This window comes from Pteropus medius, unplaced genomic scaffold, assembly GCF_902729225.1.
Source record: "Pteropus medius unplaced genomic scaffold, Ma_sr-lr_union100, whole genome shotgun sequence".
Lineage (NCBI taxonomy): Eukaryota > Metazoa > Chordata > Mammalia > Chiroptera > Pteropodidae > Pteropus > Pteropus medius.
In genome coordinates this window covers 5,636,109-5,642,793 of record NW_024342471.1, presented here as the reverse complement: position 1 = coordinate 5,642,793, position 6,685 = coordinate 5,636,109, and positions in this window count along the sequence as shown.

The following is a 6,685-nucleotide window of genomic DNA, read 5'->3' as shown; positions in this document are numbered from 1 at the left end:
TTCAGAGTGCTGCCACTCCCACCCTGTTTGAATCTGCAGATGGTATTTGGCTGTCACCTCAGGAGCCTGGAGTAGTGGTGTTAGTCTCAGTGCCTGGCATATAATTGGCTTGAACTGTAGGTTTACTGAATGAGTAAAGAAAAGCAACAAAACTCTTGTTACTCTTAACACTCCTCCCTCTAATTCTTCCTCTCCAGATGCAGTGAACTTAAAAGATTGGACAAAAACATGTTTCCCAATAAGAACCAGGGCTGAGCATGCAGACCTCATTCAGTGAGGATATTTGGGGACTGGAATATCCCTAGACACTGTAAAAAGGGACTACAAGTTTTGGGGGGCTGGGCACCTACAGAAATGTGGCCTATGGTAGGGGTGGAGATGGGGTGCAGGAATTACAGTGACTGCTTTTGCTTAGCCTCTGATTGGAAGCAAGAGGGCAAAAAAAAAAAAAAATCCTCTAAGACTTGAGGTATGGAAGACATAGAGATGTGTCACCCACAACATCCTTCAAGGAAGGACTTCTCTGACTGGGAAGTATGGTCAGTGGAGAGCCTCCAGCTGTCAGCTCTTTTAGGGTCTCCTCCAGCTGCAGAGAGTCACTTCACCAAGGGCAGCCTGTATTTGGTGTGTGAGTGGGATCAGGTAAAACTGCCTGGCCATTTCAGTTCAGTGCGAGACAGACACTGGCAGATAATACTTGCACCGCCCCCATTACCCCATACTCACCCCAGAGCCCCTCCAGGTTGGTGGATGCTTTGCCAGCCCTGCAGCGCAGTTTGACTTCCTGTATGCAATCCTGTTGCCTCCCTCTTCTTTTCACAGGTATTTATCACTAATAAATATCTTGCACCCCAAACTCGGTCTCAGTCTCTGCTTCTGGAGAACCCAGTCAATGCAATGGAAGGTGCTTAGGGCTGGACAGAGGTATTGGGTCACTGGGTGACCATGGCCAGGCACCTCTGATGCCCCCACCCTCAAGAGTAGGTGTCAGGAGGAGACTCTTGCCCACACCACAGCCACCTCTGGCCCCAACCTCAGGGCCAACTTGGGGCAGTACTCTTTCCGGTCATCATCACACAGAAATTCCAGCCTCTGCCCTCAGGTCACTCCAGAGCCCTATGCTGATGTTCTCATTCACAGCCCCTCCGCTGGTCAAAGCAGGAGAGGGGGAGGTTATTAGTCTGTGTTTGCCCTTCAGAATGCCCTGGGAGAGGGAGAGTAAAATGCCTGTCCCAAGAAGGTGTTGGAGTGCTGTGGGACCTTGGGCTAGGCTCGTACCCTTTGCAGGTTTTAGTTTCTCCATATATAAAAGTGGGGGAGGGGAAGTAGGAATGGAAAAGACACCATTTATTGTTATTTTGCTTCCATTTCAGAAATAAATGGATTCTGGCCTCTTGAAAGGTGGGGAGATTTGCTTATGAGGACTCTGGGGACACCTAGTGGCCGAAAGGGGTAGGAAGTCGTTGGGACTGGGGGTCTGTTCCACTCCAGTCTCATTCCATTGGTGCAGTCACTGACTCATCCATCAGGTCCCTTGTCTGGGCTATTTGAGCAAGCCATCTTGGTTCCAAGACTTTAAGGACACATTGTATACAGTGAAATGCTGGTTATTGCTGCTTAACAAATTGCCAGAAACTTAGCTTTAAAGAATGTGTATTTATTATGTCACAGTCTGGGTCAGGAGTCCAGGTATGCCCTAGCTGGGTTCTCTGCTCAGGATCTCAACAAGGCTGCAGTCAAGGGGTTGACCAGGATGTGTTCCTTTCTGGAGCTCAGCATCCTTTCCCAAATTCACATAATGGTGAGCAGAATTCAGTTCCTTGTGGTTAAAGGACTGAGGTCCCTGTTTTCTTCCTGGCTGTCAGCTGGTGCCATTCATGATTTCTAAGAGCCACTCACAGTTTCTTCGCAGGCTCTTTCACAGCATGCAACAGCTTATTTTATCAAGGCTAGCAGGAGAATCTTGACCAGCTTCAAGTCACTTGATTCAGGGAAGGTTGTCTTTAACAGGACTTGCTTGAGTAGATCATACCCACCCAGAAAAATCTCCCTTTTGATTAACTAAAAATCAACTAACTTGGGACCTGAGTCACATTTGAAAAATCTTTTCACTTTTGACATATAATGTAACCTAATCACAAGAGTGACATACTCACTGGTCCTGCCTACAACTGAAGAAGGGTCTTATGTCAGGCACGCATATGAGGGGGGTGTGAATGTTGGGGGTCATCTTAGAATTCTGCTTATCTTAGCTGTGGATTCTCAGGTCTATATCTCCACCCCAACATTGCCAGGCTTCTGTGTCTAATTGCCTTCTCATCATCACCAGGATATCTAATTGGCACATTGAACTTGGCATGTTTAAAAATGAATTCTTGTTTCCACAATACTCCCAAGCCTGCTCCCCAACCCCACATCTTCACATCACATATTAGTAAAAGGCCAAAGCCTCTCAGTCATCTTGACTCTCTTTTCCTCATAGCTTAATATTCTTTGGCTCTACCTTCCAAATGTGTCCTGTGTCCTATCACTTCTCACATCTTCCACGGCTACCCTCCTGATCCCAGCCCCCATTATCTCTTGCCTGGGATCCTATACCAGCCTCCTCATTAGACTCCTTGTTTTCTCCTTTGCCCTTATCAGCCTTATTGTCCACACAGCAGCTGAAGGGATCTGGTTAAATTATAAATCAGACCATATCCTGCCTCCAATCAAAAATTCCCCATCTCATTCAGACTAAAAGTCAAAGTCTTAAGCATGTCCGCCAAAGTCCTATTTGATCTGGCCTGTGGCCGATGTTGGGACTCAGCTACCACTTTTTCCTTCTCTCACCATATAACAGCCATTCATATTTCCCTGCTTCAAAATTGCCAAGCACACATCGGCCTCAGTCCCTTTGCACATGCTGTTCACTGATGGAAATGCTCTTCTCCCAGATACTCACATGACTTACTTCCTCACTTCCTTAAGCTCTCAATTCCAATGGCACTATCTCAAAAAGGTCTTACCCAAACATTCATTTGAAATACCAACATCCCTGTGATGCTCTTCCCTTACTTTGCTTTATTCTTCTTAATGGCATTTATCACTATCTGGCATGTAATTTTTATTTGTGTCTTTCTGATTAGTATATAAGCTTCATGAGGAAGGAATGACATCTGCATTGGACTCCATGCCTTGGCTCAATCAATTGCTCATCCACTTACCCATTCAACAAATATGTACTGAAGGTTTGCTTTTATCAGGCTCTAGGCATACAGAGGTGAAAAAGACAGATGTGTTCCATCCTCACTAAGCCCATTGATCTGAGGAGGAGAAAGATACAAACATGAGGTTAGAAATGCACTGATAGAGATGGATAGAGGGACTAGGGGAACACTGGAGGCATTTAATATAATGTAACCTAATCACAAGAATAATAGAGCAGAGTATGGTTGGGTCACCTCCTGGAGGAGGTGATATTTTAGCTGCGAGATTTCAGTAGGTTTGTTGTGGTTTTAGAACATGGCTACAAGTCCTTTGACATTTCTTCCATAAATGGCCTCCCCTTGAATCTGGACGGGCCTTGTAACCAATAGGATACAGCAGAATGATGCCGTAGGTTTCCAAGGCTAGATACCCTGAACTACCATGTAAGAAGTCCAACAACTCTAAGACCATCATGTGGTGAAGAAGCCCAAGACGCATGGAAAGACCATGTGTAGGTGCTCCAGGAATGCAGGCACCTGCCCAAGGGCCAGACACGTTGGTGAAGTAGCCTCCAGGTGGTTCCAGCTCTCTGTCATTCAAGTCACTTCCAGCTGTTGCAGTGTCTTCTGAGTTGAGGCTCAGCCAACATGGAGCAGAGACAAGTCATCGCCTCTTGCCCTGTCTGAATTCCTGACCCACAGTGTCTATGAGCATAATGAAATGGCAGTTTGAGGGCAGCAATCAACTAGAACAGTAGGATGTGGCAGGTTCAGGTGAAGGAAAAAGCTTTCCAGACACCAGTAAACAGCAAATGGGAAGACTCAGCAAGAAAGGCTGACATGGAAAGAAGTTGGCTATGGCTGGAGGGGATGGTAAAGAGAGGAGATAGATTAGCAAGAGCCTGAGGCCCTTTAAGACATTTAGACTTTCTCTGGAGTCTCTACACTGCAGCCAGAAGTGCCTTTTGAAAACAGAAATCTGACCACCACTGAAAACCTTTCGGTGGCTCCCCATCACCTTCAGGAAAAAGTCTAAAGTTCTTGTCCTGGCGTTCAAGGCCTTTTGCAGTTGACTACTATTTTATAGATTCTTCTTCAGCTACCAACTCTACCCTAAAACTCTGCCTCAGCCATGCCAGACCAATCTCCATGACAGTGCCTCCTATGCCATTTGTCTTTTGTTAAGAAAGTGGAGGGACTTTGGGCTCTAATCACCTTGCCTTTTGAGGCCTCAGTTTCCCCATCTGTGCAGTTAGGTAGTTGAACTAGGAGTCTTTAAGAGCATACCCAGCTTGGCATTGTAGGAGTCTATGAAAAGGTGGGAGAAAGGTGCTTATAGCTAAACCTGTCTGACGAGCTTCTTCCAGGTTGCCTAGCAATGGATGCAAACCCTCTTCCCAGTGCTCAGAGGTTTCTTAGCAACCAGATTTCTTACCCTCCGTTGTTTTCAGGATTTCCTGTTAACTAAATGAATGTCTAGTTCTGCTTTTTCTCCTCCCCAAAAATTCTTAGACCAAGAATCTCCTTGGAGACCTGGAGACCAACCCAGAATGGAAAGAGTCCTAAGGTTTGAGGTCAGTGGAGGATTCGCTGTGTGACTTAAAGAAGTTACTTGACCTCTTTGACTTTTATTGTAGATGGTGAATACCTGTCAGGTGCTCTTTAGGGCTTTACTTCTTCCCTCGTGTGTGTTTGATTCCACTGCTAAATTTATTCACTCTTTCAACAAATCTTTACTGATTGCCTACTCTGTTCCAGGCACTGTCTTGAGGATTGGAAATTTAGTGAGCAAAACAGACATAGTTCCTGCCTTCATGGAGCTTACACTCTAATGGATGGGAACACACAATAAATAAACATAAATATATAATAATGTCATGTGGCGAAGGGGATAAAATGTGTGAGGAGGGACCACTATTTCAGATGAGGTGTTTGTATCAGTCAGGATAGGCTAGAGAAGCAGAGGAGGAAGGGCAGAAAAACTGACTTCTCTCTCCTTCCAACCTCCTATCCTGCCTCTTCCCCTTGACCTTGAGCTCCACTGGAGGTCAGCTGAGAAGTGGCTGGGAAAAACAGCCTCCATGGGCCTGCTTTGCACAGCAGGGAAAGAGCAAGGAACGAACTGTAAAGCAACAAAGCCTGGAGCTGCCTCATGATCCTTGGGTGGTGGCCTACAGCTTTTTCAGTCCACTTCTTGTCTATACACTGTTAGGGACCCTAGGATTGTCTTTTTCTTCCTTTTTTTTTAAAAAAAAAAATTTTGATGCTGTTTAGAAAATTGTAAAGACATATAGCATAAAATGTACCATCTTAGCCATTTTTAGGTGTACAGCTTGGTGGCATTAAGTATATACACATCGTAGTGTAACCACCACCACTATCCATCTCTAGAACTCTTTTCATCTTACAAAACTGAAACTCTGTCCCCACTAATTAATAACTCCTCATCCCTGCCTCTCCCAAGCCCCTGGAAAACACCATTCTACCTTCTGTCTCTATGATTTTGACTACTCTAGGTACCTCTTATAAGTGGAATTTATAATATTTATTTTTTTGTGACTGGCTTATTTCAGTTAACATAATGTGTTCAAGGTTCATTCATGTTCTAGCATGTGTCAGAATTTCCTTCCTTTTTAAAGCTAAATAATATCTCATTGTATGTCTGTATCACATTTTCCTTATCCATTCATCCACTGATGAACACTTGGGTTGCTTCCACATTAGGACTGTGAATAATGCTGCAGTAAACATGTACAAATACCTCTTCGAGAGACCCTACTTTCAGTACTTTTAAGTATATACCCGGAGGTGGAATTGCTGGATCATATGGTAATTCTGTTTTTAATTTTTCAAGGAATTGCCATACTGTTCCCCATAGCAGTTACACCAACATTGCACAGGGGGCCGATTTCTCCACATCCTCACCAACACTTGTTATTTTGTTTTTGTATTTTTGATAGTAGCCATGCTAATGAGTGTAGGTACTTAGGATCATTTGGAGATTCAAATAGTCATGGGCTTTCTAGCCCAGGCTTGTGATTTCTTTGACAGAACAGTTCTCTTAAGAACTTAGGCTTCTTATCCATTTGACTCCAGCCAGTTCCGCTTACTAAAACCACACACCCACAATATGTTTCAATACATAGTGCTCAGATTTGCTTTATTTCTTTGCTTACTTACCCCAAAGAGCTCTCTTAATTTAATGGCATCTATCAGGAATAATAGGTGGTAAAGCCACCCCCTAAATTGATCTTGGCCCTGAATCATTTTATCCATCTGAAAGTATTTTTCATCCATAATCTTTTAAAATCCAATCTCTTACTTTAATTGACTTTTGCCTGAGATACTTTAATCAATAGAGAAGTTTTTTAGATGGGTATGAAGGCCATGCCCTTAGCCTGATCTTTGTCCTGGAACATTTTAATGAATTAATAGACTTTACTGTGCTCAGCACCTGTAAAAAAGCTCATATCTTTCTTTGGGGGTGTCTAGAAGCA